The sequence below is a fragment of the Marmota marmota genome, unplaced genomic scaffold (genome assembly GCF_001458135.2).
Source record: "Marmota marmota marmota unplaced genomic scaffold, marMar, whole genome shotgun sequence".
Taxonomy (NCBI): Eukaryota; Metazoa; Chordata; class Mammalia; order Rodentia; family Sciuridae; genus Marmota; species Marmota marmota.
In genome coordinates, this window is record NW_025999962.1 from 4826968 (window position 1) to 4841550 (window position 14583).

At 55.2% G+C, this 14583-nt stretch overlaps 1 protein-coding gene across 1 annotated transcript in view; it reads right to left on the reverse strand.

Annotated features, from left to right (window-relative positions):
* The window catches only part of Bik (BCL2 interacting killer), a 16236-nt gene extending 6380 nt beyond the window's left edge, over positions 1–9856 (reverse strand). The window contains exon 1 of the mRNA XM_015501819.2: positions 9762–9856. The gene's annotated coding sequence lies outside the window, so the exon portion shown is untranslated. The remainder of the gene's footprint in view (positions 1–9761) is intronic.
* Positions 9857–14583: the final 4727 nt, after the last annotated feature.

Consider the following 14583-nt stretch of genomic DNA (forward strand, 5'->3'; position numbering starts at 1 on the left):
CAAAAAAAAAAAAAAAAAAAAACAGAGCAGAAATGCCCAGAATTTCTGTCAATAGAGACGGTGTTTCAGTTTCCCAAGAGGAAGACGGAGAGGAGCTTTCCACCTGACCCAGAGGGAGTCTGACATGCAGCAGGGGCCGGCTGGAGGCGACAGGCGCACGGCACACAGCTGCACAAAGGGCCCCGCATTGGCACCTGCACCTGTCAGGCAACACCTTCGCCTGCGGCCGAGGTCAGGTCTGCCAGGTCCCTCAGCGCCAGGGCAGGGCCACACCTGCGGAGCACACCTGCAGGCAAGGCGTTGACAGTCACTGGGTTGGAGCAGCCCCCAGACCCTCGGGCAGGAGCTGGGAGGGTCCCCAGTGGCTTCTGTGTGCCCAACACAGGCTCTGTCCCAGGTGCACACCGCTAGAGCTCGGCCAGTCGAAACCAGCGAGGGACGCGGAGACCATCTGCAGGGCAAAGATGTCCAACAGCGCTCTAGAAAGTGCTTGGGGGGACAAAGCGGCCGAGGCTTGAAGCCACTCTCGGTGACCAGATGGCCAGAGACGACCTTCACCACTGTTTCATTCAGATCTTGCACCTCTCCTCTGCACAGGATGTGGCAAAACCCCTTTCCCAGGCCAAACTTGGACTTCACAGAAGCCACCCATGACACTGGCCAGCAGCCCAGAGGCCCCTTTGGATGAGGACACCATCCTTGGCCCCTGGCCCCTGGGGATGCCTGAGGCCAAACGCAGGCCTCTCTGTCCATTCTCCCGAACTGTGGGCGGGCGGGAGAGGGGAGGGGCTACCACACTCACACCAAAGGCAGGAGGGGACAGGTGCAGAGCAACCCAGGCCCACGGGCTCTGGTCACCCAGCGTGGCCTGCAGGACTCCAGCTTCAGCAGGCGAGTGGGAAAAATGACACCACAAGTGACAGGCCAGGGGCCCTACCCCCCAGGCCACCTCGAACAGGTTCACAGACAGGAGCACTAATGCAGGGAACCAAGGAGAGCCACGGGCACCCGCTGACGGCACCGTGGAGTCTGCGGTCACTGACTCAAGATCTGGGCCCAAAAGTCAACAGCGCTCCCACACGCCGACCCGAAAATAAGACATCTCCACCAGGAGGACAGAGAAACAGGTTTTAGGTCAGAGATTAATCTAATTGAGGACGCATAAAACTTTTTAGGCAGAAAAATTTTAAAGCCCATTAAAGGATATAAAAGGCCCAGATAAACAGAGGTGGACCGATTTTCACGGCCGAGATGGTCTGGGTTGGACAGACGAGAAGCACAGAGAGTACGCGTGTGTTCAGTGGCCTTTAAGGAATATGTCCAGAGCCCTGGCTGCCCCCCAAGCTCCAGGCGGAAGGGGGGTGACCATGCAAATGGCCATTTCCCTGGGAAAACAGCTTCAGCCCTCATTTGCATTGGCCTCCCCCCAGCCTCCAGAAACCTCCAAGTGACTTCAGAGGCCTGCTGTCCCCCCCCCCCGCCCTCTCCCGCTGCCGTCTCTCCAGGATACATGTTCCTGGAGACCCTAAGTCCCAGCCTCTTCCCTGCCCTGTGGGCAAGCACCACAGTAGTCAGCCCCATGCTGGACACATGGCCTTGGCCTTGACCCACTGTCCTGTCATCCCCCTACTCAGCAGACATCCCCAGACCCCCTCCGGCACCTGATGGGAGGATGTCCAGCCACTGGGGTCTGCTGTTGTCAGGAGTCCGCAGAGAGCAGGTGGGTCTGCCAGGGGCGGCCACCCACTGCCCCAGGGGGCGGATCTGTCCTGGGCAGCGCCCACTGTCTGCCTTCCTTCCAGACCCGTCCAGACCCACTGGCCTCCCTTCTGAGGGGGCCTGTAACAGCCACCCGTCTCACCTTGGGCTAACATCCCAATCCCACCCCTCAGCCCTCCTGTCCTGGGCCCGTTTCCCTATCTATTGCTAAATGGGGACGACGGTGCTCAAATCCTGGCTGGGGTCTGAGCACCCTCTGTGGTCAGGCAAGGAGTGAGAAAGAAGCCGCGGCTATGAATTAGCTCATTAAATACCCAATAGAGGGCCTTACCCACCACCTTTTGCAATTCAGGGTATTGAACCCAGAGGCACTTCGCCACTGAGCTACATCCCCAGCACTTTTTATTTCTTATTTATAGACAGGGTCTCCCTAAGTTGCCCAGGCTGGCCTCAAACTTTAGATTCTCCTGCCTCAGCCTTCCAAGTAGCTGGGATCACGGGTGAGCGCCATGGCATGTGACTGACAGAATCATTGTCAGTGGGCCCGATACAGAGCCAGTGACTAACAGGAAGTATCACTTGAATCTTGGGCCCCCAGTTCAGTTTCGGGCAGAGCAGACTTGTGTTTGTTGAATGAATAAAGGAGAGCATAGCTTTCCCATGGGACCCAGCGTGAGGTCACAACATCTGCAGATCCAGGAAACTGGACTAAGTTTTAGCACCTGGGTTTTTTTTTCCCCCCAGAAAATTTGCAAATGAGTAGTTGAAAACTCTTCTTTAGTGAAAGAAGACACACCTGCCCAGGTCCCCACCCAGGCTGCCGCCCATACTGAGCCTCCTACAAACAAAGTCCACCTCCAGTTGAGAGCTCCATTTTACCCGGGGAGGCGAGGTGCGAATCCAATGGGCACAGATGAGAGGGCCACACCCACAGCCTCGAGGGTACCAGGGGGCTGGAGGGGCGGGAGGGCAGGCTCCTGGTAAAGCAGCCTGCACTTGGTCACCAGCTCTGCCACTGGCTCATCTGGGAAATGGGGGGACACCCTCTCCCTCCCCGCAGCAAGTGCAGATCTGTCCTGGGCAGCCCCCAGCAGGTGTTCGGGGATGGAGCTCTGGTGAAGACCCCAGATGACATCCACCAGTTCCATCAAAGCCCAGAGGAGGACCTGCTGCTTCCCACCTCACAGATTCAGAAACTGAGAGCGGAAGGGCGCAGACTGGAACCACAGTCCCTGTTCTTCTCCATCAGAGCTCCCTGCAAAACCCCTCCAAGCCTGGCCCTGGACCATGAGGCTGCGGTGCCACAAAGTGCCTGAGAGGAGCTCAACTCAAGCACGACCCAGCAGGGAAAACCAGAACTCGCAGACAGACAGACAGACCTGGGCCACCCCGCCACCCCATGCACCTCGTATAAACAAACAGCACTGCCTCTAGGACTGCTGAGAGGAAGACACACTGTCACCCCCTCTGCCATCCTGGCTCCTTAAAACCTGGGTGACTTGGAAGGGGACGGGAGGACCCCCAAGTAGCCAGGGTCCCAAGCTCCACAGTGAACAGGCAAGTTCCCACCTCCCTGGAGGTCAACCTGACAACCAGTAGCCCAAGTCACGCTCTGCCTCACACACTCTGGTTCCTAGGAACGGGTCCTGTGTCCTATTCACACCCGGCACGTACCTAGCAGCCCTGAGAAAGAAGGTGTGGGCTGTGCCCAGACCATGGAGGGAGATGGCGAGACAGTCCCAGGGACAGAATAGAGGGCAACGCAGGCTTCTTCTACTTGTGCAGAGGACTCCATCAGGCCCTCCTATAAGCAAAGCCAGGATGCACAGCCATCTCTCAAAACAGGAAGAGGAGGGACATTGAATTTTTACCATATCTGCTTTTGTGATCTTGACTTTTTAGGAATGCAGGGTGGCTGGCTACTGACACAAAAGATATTTGTTAATGGCTTGAATTCATCTCCAACAGAGCTGTCTGCCTGGAAGGTTTATTTTAGGGAACAAAGGCCAGCCCCCTCCCACCCCACTCCAGTCTCCTGTAGCAGGCACCTGCAGGTGTCCTCTGCAGCCTGTCTGGGAGGGGCAGGGTTCACAGATAGAGAAAAGGAAGGAAGAGAGGAAGGGAGGAGAGAAAGGAAGCTCTGTGCCAGGGGTAGGCCTCATTCAGGAACCCGGAAGTGGTGGTTGGGAGGGGCCCTGGGAGGTGCGGCCATCTGGCCTGGCCACCCTGCAGCCCTCCCTCGACCCCCCGCAGTGGGGATGCTCATGGGCACCCTGTTTCCTTTCAACTTCCAACTCCAGTTTCCAGTCCTCCCCAGAAGAGGTCCACCCTGTGTCAGGATGGGGGTCTCGGGAGGGCCACGCCATCACGCCACCTCCAAAAGCACCTTGGCCCAGCAACGTGGCTTGGACCCAGCCTTGACCCCCCCAAAAGTCTCCTCCTGAGCCCTGAAATGCTACCGTGTGCACTGAATTCAAGGCACAGTGACGCCTCTGATGCACACGAGATGGGGCTCAGGCACTCGGGCTCTGGCCTAACTGCCCTGTGCCCTGGCTGCCTCCTCTGTGACCCGGACCTTCTGAGGTGGCCACGGCAGCCGGAGGGAAGACACAAACACCAGTGAAGCCCGCGGTGCCACCAACAAGGAAACGGACACCAAGCAAATCAGTGTCGGCGCATCTTCCCGTGAGGCTGAGGGGCTGGGAGGGGAAGGCGGGGGCCTCCATCCCTCAGGGAGGCCAGGTGCACAAGGCCATGTCTCTCTGGTCATGTGAGTCCTCTGTATAAAGGAAAGGCGTGGGAGAAAGATCTGGAAGGAAACGGTGAGTGGTTCCCTTCTGAAAGGACCTGAGGTGGGTTCTTGGTGGGAAGCCACTAGTTCTGCCCAGGGACAACCAGGACAGCTGGACCCCTGGGCCAGCACAACCCTGTGATTTAAGACAAATCCCCTAGCCCAGCTGGGTGCCTCCTCCTTCATTTATTGAAACAAGAGCCTAGTGAGATGATGCTCTATGTCCTTCCTGCTCCAACCTCTAGGAAAATGGCCCAGTGGGGCCCAGGGTGTCGCCCAGCGGAAGGACACTCACCCAACTTGTGCAGGCCTGCGGGTCCCTCCGGGTTGTAGAGGAAATAGACCAAATTCATAATCATCTTGACGAGTTTGAAGTGACCACAGGAAAGGGGAACTCTGCTCTTCTACCCCATCAGAGATGGGCAGTGGGACTTGGCAGAGGACCCCACCTGGGTCTGCAGTTTTAAGTTTCGGGAGCAGCTTCTGAAATGTTGGGGTCACAGAGTGAGGACGGTCCTGGGTCTCACCCCAGCCCCCTGCACACCTTTGCCTCCCAGCCCCTTGAAATCTATTTCGTTTTATACTTTTGGTGCTGGGGATTGAACCCAGGGGCTCTTCCCACTGAGCTACATCCCCAGCCCTCTCTCGTCTTTCCCCATATTTTTAATTGGTGCATGACAGTTGTACATCAATAGTGGGCCAGGCGCAGTGGCGCACGCCTGTAATGCCACACCCCCCAGGGATCAGGGGCCCTGCTGGTACCTGAGTGGCCAGAAGTCTCTTCGTCCCTGCATCAGGCTCTTAGCCTGATCGGCCCCATTGAATGTCTACCTGTCTGTCTGCCCAGCAGTGGGAGCCTGCCCCGCCCTGCAGAACAAGGACTTGGCAGAGGGAGACAGTTCTCTGCAAAGCAGCAAGAGTGAGGGAAGGGACCGAGCATGCCAGCTCACAGGGACAGGAACTCCCGCGTGGAGGCCCTGGACGGACACATGTCCCGCCTCAGGCTCACCTTCTGTGAGGGGCAGGAGGGAGCACCCCCTGGCAAACGCAGCCCTGAGGAAAACACCCACGGCAGGCAGCCAGCATCCCAGAACAGCGAAGTCAACGTCCTCATGGCCTGGACAGGGGCCACTTTGGTCTCCTCCAAACCCAGCAGCTGGCTTTGCCCTCAAGATAGGGCCTTGCAGCCCCAGCTCCAGACGCACACACTGAATGTCACCTATATTTTTGCAGTACCAGGGACTGAACCCAGGTGTTTTCATACAACCAAGCTACAACCCAGCCCCTCTAAATCTATTCTATATTTTTGGTGCTGGGGATTGAACCAGGGGCACTTCCCACTGAGCTACATTCCCAGCCCTTTCTATTTTTTTCCCATATTTTTAATTGATACATTATAGTTGTATATTAATAGTGAGCCAGGTGCAGTGGCTCGAGCCTAGGAGGCTGAGGCAGGAGGATCACAAGTTCAAAGCCAGTTTCAGTAACTTAGTGAGGCCCTACATAATAGTAGTGGGATCCACTGTTAAATGTTCACACCTATTGCAACATGACAATATCATTCCCCATATTTCCCCTTTCCTCTACTGATCTTCTTTCAGTTTTTTATGAGATCCCCACACCTTTCTTTTCTTTTTTCCTCTCTGAAATCCACACAGGGGAGAAAACATACAACTCTTCACTTTCTGAGTTTGGCTTATTTTGAGTAACACAATATTCAAGTTCCATTTTCCTACAAATGACATAAGTTACTTCTTCTTCTTCGTGGCTGAGTAAAACTCCATTGTGTGTATATCCACATTTTCTTCATCCATTATCCACTGATGGACACCAAGGCTGGTCCTACAGTTGTGACCTGTGCTGCTATAAACACAGGTTGCACGTGTCACTATAGCATGTGCTGACTTTAATTCTTTAGGATAAATATGGAAGGGCAGGATAGCCCAGCCCTTTCTTTTAAAAAAATATAGATATTGGTACCAGGGATTAAACTCAGGGGCACTCAACCACTGAGCCACACTCCCAGCCCTATTTTGTATTTTATTTAGAGACAGGGTCTCACTGCGTTGCTTAGCACCTCACTTTTGCTGAGACTGGCTTTGAACTCTCGATTCTCTGTAATCTCAGCCTCCTGAGCTGCTGGGATTACAGGCGTGTGCCACCGTGCCTGGCACAGCTCTTTTTTTTATCTTGAGACAAGGTCTTATTAAGTCGCTGAGGCTGGCCTCAAACTTGCAATCCTTCTGTCTCAGCCTCTGGAGCAGCTGGGATTATAGGCATATGCCACCACTCAGGCGCCACCAACAGGCAGCAAATGTCCTCTTTTGTGTGGGGGGAATCATTCTGCATTCTCAATCTGACTATTCCCATCACAGGGCCCTCTACCAACCCCGCAGACTCAGCACTCCCCTGAACTTCCTCTCTGTCTGGGTGTCAAATTTTCTCTCATCCCCAGAAAAACAGGTTTGCCCTGCAGTGCCCAGCGGGTGTTTTGTATTGTCACATCCTAATATTGACACTAGGAAAATCAGCTGCCCGCTCCTCTCCGTGCCCGCCCCATGCCCCGGCCACCTTGCCTGCCCCTCTCCTGCCTGCCGCAGGGCCAACCAGGAACTTGCACCACAGACTCATTGGCCCACACTCTGTGTTTCTCCAGGCCCAGCCCCAGCCAACCAGTGGCAGGACAAAGGAGAGGCGAGGAAGCGGCCACTCACGTCCAGTCCAGACCCACTGCTGGCCTCCTGGTGGCCACCAACAGCAAAACCCGAGCGCCATTGGGAACTTCCTCAAAACCGCTCAGAATTGTTCTGGCCAGAGAGAAAAACAGTGGGAATCTCGTGGGATCCAGTTAAGTCCGCTGCAGGGGAAGCAAGAAGCCATTAACTGTCCACAAACTTGTTTCACTAACAGGATGCTTTCCAGGGGGAGGGGAGAACACCGCCGGCCGCAGCGGGTCAGCTTCAAGCACACAGGGCCCTCCAGCCCCCCGCCGCCACTCACTGCCTGGAGATGGTCAGGAGCCCAGAGAGGGACTGTCAGGGATTCTCCCTGGCTTCTCTGGCAGCTCAGTGGATCCAGAGGTCCCGTCACATTTGTACCCACCAACCCGGGGAGCTAGCAGGCACGCAGCCCCCCGACCTGCTCCAGGACTCATCACAGGGGTCCAGGCCCTCAGGGACAGTAAAACAAGGCCTGTGGACAGAGGTGCTGGGAGGGGAGGCTGCCCCTGGAGACAGGGCAGTCAGGGAGGACTGCTCACAGGAGGTGGCAACTGGGCAGAGAGAGCAAAGAGTGAGGAGCCAGACACCCACTGGGACTGGGGAAGTGTGTCACTCCGGGGATCTGTCTTAAGCCTCACACTATCCCCTGGGAGGACACGGGATCGACTGTGGCTGGGGGTGAAGCTCAGTGGCCCAGCACTGGCCTGGCAGCACGAGGCCCTGGGTTCAGTCCCGGCGCTGAGGGGGGAAATCAACTAGAAGACATCTTAGAAGTTTGGTTAAATGGGTTTGTCACCAGGGAAAAGCACATTCTGAACTTTCAGGCGTAAGCTAAGAGCCCTGGAAGCCTCCCCTCAGCTGTGTGAGGCATCCTAAGCCAACTCAAGGGGCAGATAAAGAACTGTGCAAACCCAGCACACGAGGCTCTGCAGAAGCCACAGCCGAGGTCCACGTGGCCCGGGACCCTGGGGTCCTGAGGGTGACAGTGCTGTGGCTAGATTCAATGAGTGTCCCCCAAAGCCTTCAGGCATCTAAATTCAGTTCCATCCTGAGCTAGTAAAGGGCAGAAACTTGGTCTGAGCCTGGTGTTAAGAGGCGGGGCCTGGGAGGTGACACGGTTAGGGTAGTCAGGGTGGGACCCCATGACCGAATCCCAGAGAGAGAAACCAGAAGAGATGTTGATGCCCACTTGGGGGTCTCGGCACTGGTTGTCTTCAGGACCCTGCCGGCAAGGCGGCTGTCCCAGATGCAGCTCTCTACCACATACCCCCAAACTGGAGCCAAAACAAACCTCTTCTTGATAACAATGCCTTTATTTTTATTCATTTATTTTCATGTGGTGCTAAGGATGGAACCCAGGGCCTCACCTGTGCTAGGCCAGCACTCTCCCACTGAGCCACCACCCAGGCCCTCTTCTTGATAACTTTGACCCGAGATACTGCATCATTAGAAACAGAAAAAGGCAGATGGGAGGCTCCCAAAGCCTGGAGAACGGAGTGTTAGAGGTGAAGACATTGAGGAGGTACAGGCCTGGAGGAAGGAGCCTGGCAGAGGACTCACCTATCTCTCAGCTGCCCCAGATGACTCTTCAGGGAACACTTGCAAAACAGCGTGTCAACAGCAGGAATCAGCCACTGAGAACCAGGCCTTGCCCCAATTCAGTGGAAATAAGGATATTTACAGAAGCTACCAGCAGCCACTTGGGCAGGAATCTCAGGTACCCATTTTACAGAATCAACAAACTGAGGCTCAGAGAGGTGGATGGCCTGTCCAAGGCCACCCAACTGAGAATTGGCTGCATGGTCTCCAAAAGAGGGCTCTGGGCTTTTAGCTGAAAGGCCCAGCACCTGTACTTCCTGGGACCTAAGCCTCAGTCTCTCCAGCTGTGAACTGAGGCCTCCTGCTCCGTGAAGTTTAAGTATATGGCCCTTTTAGCCCAGGGTCCTTCTAGGGAGCTGGTGTCCCTGACTAGGGTAGGAACATTGTTGCAGCAGCAGCAGCAGCAGCAACAACAATGTCCTGCCGCAGGGGGTGGCTCCTACCAGCGCCAACTGCAGCAGCAACCAACGGTTTACTAAGCGCAGGTTAGGCCGGGTCACCAGAGGGGGCGGCGGGGCCTCAAGCTCCGACNCTCAGGACCCGGTCTGCATACAACGAAGGTCGGAGCCCCGAGGCCACGCAAGAGGGCGGCGCGAGGGTGACGGGCAATGTGCCTCTGGGCGGAGCGCACAGGAGCCACCCATGGCACGGGTGCGCAGGCTGTGGCACGCGGGGCTGTGGCTGGCACGACGCGGGGTGGGGACCTGGAGCCCCCAGCGAGACAGGGGACTTTTAGAGCCGGGGTCTTCAGACGGCCTCCCTCGAGGGACTCCAGACTCCCTCGGGATATGCCGGTGTGGGACGGGGAGGGACTTAGGTCCGGGTCCCCGACCTCGCAGCCGTGCGCCCTGGTCAGCGGCCTGTGCGCTCACCTGCCGGGCTTGGGGCGAGCTGAGCGGCGGGCTGTGGCGGGGCTCTGGGCTCCAACTTACCTCGCGACAGCAGCAGCGGCTGGGAGGGCGGTGGCAGTGTGCGGCCGGTGGCTGCGGCTGTGTGTCGCGCGGGACCTGCTAGGCGGCCCCGCCCCCGGCCCGCCCGCTGCCCCGCCGCCCCGAGCCCCGAGCCAGGAGTCGGACTCAGCCGCATGCAGAGCTCGTACCAGAGCATCTGCCGCCTGCTCACGCGCCCCGCCCTGCCCATCAGCGAGTGCGCTCCGCCGGTGCCCGGGTGCGCTCCCTGCGCCCAGCACCTGCCGTTCGACGTGCGCGCCCGGGAGCTTGAGTGGAGGGATCCGCCGGCCCCAGACAATCCAAACTCTAATGAGCCTCGCTCCGTCCTCTCAAGACTCCATCAGCCCTTTTGTACCGGGGATTGAACCCGATGGAGCTCGACCACTGAGCCACATCCTTAGCCCTTTTTAATATTTTATTTAGAGTCAGGGTCTCGCTGAGTTGCTTTGGGTCTCACTAAATTGCAGAAGCTGGCTTTGAACTACCATCCTCCTGCCTCAGCCTCCAGAGTCGCTGGGATTACAGGTGTGCTCCACCGCGCCTGGCTAGCCCTGGGCTTTTTTCATGCCCGTTTTACCCACGTGGAAAGAGGCTCCGCGAGGACCGAATGGCTTTCAAAAATCCGTGCCTTTAGGCTGGTACTTGTGGGAATTCAAGTTCTTTAAACCATAGTGAAAAGTCAAAACTCAAAACCGTTTCTCGCTCCTTAGAAGCAGCGCAGCGCACCCGCCCTGGAGCTTGGGGGCTTCCCCAAGCGCCCAGCTGGGTAGCCCTCCGCACCGAGGGGGGCCTGCTCACCCTGCGCTGGGCGGGGCAGGGAGGGCACCAGCAGATAGCCCACTTGCAGGCCACTGAGAGACCCTGGAGGGAGGAGAAATCCGGAGTTCCAGGTCGGGTGGGCGGGGTGGTCTCCAATCCCAACCCCCAGCAGGGTGTTTTGCGGGTAGAGAAGGAGGGGTGCTGGGTGTGAATAACAAAGTAACCACCTCCCAGAACTGGGCTTGTTTACGGGTCCCTCTCTGGCCACGGCCCTGGGGGAGGGGTCGACAAGGGCTCCCCTCCCCCTCGTGTCCTTTGCCACTCTTTCTTCTCTCCCTGGAGACAGAACAATGAGCCTACTTGGGCCTCAGTGTTCTCATCTGCAAAATGGTCCTGCAGGGCCTCCGGGGGATCAGGAGAGAAGTTAAGTAAACTCAGGCTGTGGGTAACCAGCAGGGGCCCTCCTGCCACAGGGCGTCTTTGGCCTCTTTTCCAGGACCTGCGAACTACATCAACTCCAAGCCAGAAGCCCGGCTCTCCCAGAAATGTATTAATAGGCACAGGCGCCCTTCCGTCAGGAGTGGGGAGCCCCGCGGAGGGGAGAGGGTGTGTGATGATACAGGGTCTCATGGGCGGGGGAAACCGTACATAGTGAAAGAATCCTCCACACAAGACAATTTGCCCAGGAGAATTCCAATTTTACTGCAAAAGGCTGTGTGCTTATATAGATCTAAGGAGAGATGGCAGGGCTTAGATAAATGGCGGGCAAGTTCTTCCAATATCAGTTCTGGAGCCCAGGAATTAGTTCTTATTGGGGCTAAGGTTCCCTGCCAGCGAGATTTGAAATTGGCACCGCTGGGAGAGTTCACACCCACCGGAACTTTTCCTGCCAGTGAAAAAACGGGAAAGTAGGAAGAGAAGGTCCTTAGGCACCATGTTGGGGTTTTTTTTTCCTCTGGGGTGCGGCTGCCATTATACTTTTCCCAACATTCCTCCCTTTTTGTTTTCTTAGGAACTGGGGCGTCATTGGTCAGATCCGGCTGTGCAGGGATGGCGTGGGCCTAGAAGGGGAAGTGGAGGAATGTTGTGGGGGGCAGGTCTGGGGATATCATGGCAGCCAGAAATAAAACCCAGTGGCTATAGACAGCTACTTGCATAGGGGTGAAGTCTATGAAGGTTCCCTGAAACCACAGTCGTCGATGGCATCGAACCAGTCCTGGATGGAGGAGATTGTTGGTATCAGCCACTGGTCCTGTAACAGAGACTCTAGGAAATACTGGAAGCATTGCCTGGACATGGCGTCACCAGCACCTGAAGGAGATCAGAGCGAACAAAAACAGGATGAAGATGAAAATTAAAGCAAAGGTCAGTTTTTGGCAGAAGTTCTATGTTGGGGAACTGACAGAGAAGAGGCTAAGGGCCATGAGGAGGCTTAAAAGGACATAAAGACTCAAGAATCCAGGATGGCAGATTAAGAGGTTCTCTGGGCTTGTTGTCGCCCGCTGTCTGATGTCCGTTGCATTCCATCATGCCTGGTAGTGAGCTTCAGCACTGAATGAACTGTTCTCTTGAAGATGTTGGGGGTTCATGGGTCATCAGAGGCTGGTAGTGCCTAAGCAGAAGCTGGTTGAAAGTTTGATTAGAAGTTTTCTGCAATTGGGTTTGAAGGAACTTCATTATGCAGAGCAAGAGAGCACATAAAAGGAGCATCCCAATAAGGGGCCCCAAGAGAGGTAGCAAGTACGTGGGGAGAGAGGATTGGAAGAACCCCGTTATGGGATTAGAGAGGTGGGTTTGAGCAATTGGGTCGATAATTCCTGCAATTTAACAACATTATTTTCTATTAGCCCAGACTCATTAACACAGTAGCAACATTCCTCTCTGAAGAACGGGCATGTAGCCCCTTTTTCTGCAGGGAGGAGATCAATCGCCCTTCTGTTCTGTAAAGCCACTTGTGCCAATGAAGTAACCTGCTGCTGCCAGGAGCCCAGAGACTCAGCAGTGGTATCGAGTGCTTCCTGCAGTTTTTGTTGCAGGTCATTGGATGCCCATAGAGCATGACCTATAGCTCCACCAGAGAGTCCGAGACTCGCCACTGAGGTTGTTAAAGTGAGGCCTACCAGAACTGGCAGAAAGACTGCCCTACGGGTGCGGGAAGGTAGGGCCAACTGTCGGAATTTGGTGGGAGTATACAAAGACAGCTGAGGAACTACAGTAACCAAGAAACCGGTGCCAGAGACATTGGTCGTTGAGGTACTTAAAGACCCGTTACACCAGAGGAAATGTCCAGCTTGCATAAACGCAGGGCTCGATGGGGTGCTATAGCTAAGGAACAAATGGGTAAAGGATTCATTGTTGGCAGGTGGAAACAGATGAAAGGAAATGAAACATTGGTGGAATAACTTTCCGTAGTGGGATACGTGCCACATGTAGGGGTTGTCCTTTCTTAGAGAAATTGTAGGTTTTTGCTGAAATATTTCCTGCCGCTAATGGGACTGCTGCTAGAAGTGGACGACTAAGTGAAGCACAGAGGAAGCACTGAGAAGTGGGCACAGAAAGAGGGGTGGAGTTTAATAATCGAAGAGTTTGGTGTAGCAAATTGAGCCATGTGGGAGGGGGACCTGAGGGGGTTGAAGGCTCTGAATCTTCTTTGGATGGGCTATGGATAAGATCTCGAAGTTTTGACTCTGACTCCTTGATGTGTTCGACTACCTGGATGGTTGCCTTAGGTGGCGTAATCAGGGTGCGGCCAACAGTCATCCACCCTGTGGGTCTGGCTGAGGTTGTCCGAGCATAGACAGCAAACTCAACATAGTCCCAACGTTTGGCCTTGGGGTCAGGTATATCTAAAGTATACCATCCATTGTTATCGGATGAAGAGCCCTTATGCCATTTGAGGTAACTAGAAGTCCACATTTCAGGGTAGCCAAGTGAGTGGAAAGAAGAGCTACCGCATTCATCACGGAGCCTGCATGACCAATAGGGGCACCCATTATATACCTCAGGCCACCAACGGCAATAGTCTTTGGTTTGATCAAAAAGGAAGCAAATGAAAGGCCAGTTCCAGCTACAGGGAACGGAGGTTCTGGAAGGTGACCATTTTAGGGACACAGAGGTGCAGTTGTGGATGAAGCAAGTAGTTACATCCGCTGTGTGGACGTTCTGCATGCCATGTTCCGAGTATCGTTCCCGAAGGGTGAATTGGTACATGGTAGGAGAGGAGGGTAAAGACCAGTCCTGACAGAGCACAGAAAACAAGCAGAGAGAGAGGACTAGGGTGTTGGGAAAGCTCATTGTGCCTTCTTTAAGAGGAATTGGGCTGCGGGGAACACCGCGTGAGCCGCAACTTAAAGGGGTGAGATGGGTGTGGAGAGCAGGAGCAAAGGGGAGGTTCAGGAGGTGACTCTTGGAGTTCCTCTGGGGTGGTCCTGTCGTCAGCAGGTGGGGCCTCCTGGTGATATGGCTTCAACCTAGAAATGTGAATCCAGGGGGTGAGACGGTTGTCTGGTAAGGAGAGTTTGGCGGTGGTGGGGGTACAGAGAATGACAGGATAGGGGCCTTCCCATTTTGGGACAAGAGGCCCTTTCCCCTCCAGGGTATTATAATAGACTAAACTCCCAGGTGTTAAGGGAGGAGTGTTTGGAGAGGAGTCTGGGTCCAGAAGAAGCCAGTCCTGATATTTCCAGAGTTCCGAGCGGAGATGAAACAAGAGAGGCAAAGACAAATCTCTGGTGAGAGGTCCTTGTGAAACGACCAACCCAGGGGGTATAAGAGGTCTTCCATACATTATCTCAAAGGGAGACAGTAGAGATGGTTTCTTAGAGAGAGCTCTGATCCAAAGCAAAGCCAAGGGAAGGAGTTTGACCCAGTCTAAGTTTAATTCCATTGTCAATTTAGTAAGGACTTCCTTCAGAGTCCGATTTACCCTTTCCACTTTCCCTGAAGCCTGGGGGCGATATGGACAGTGGAAATGCCACTTGAAGGAGAGGGCTTGAGAGACCTTTTGTGTGATCCTAGAAATAAACTCAGGGCCATTGTCAGATTG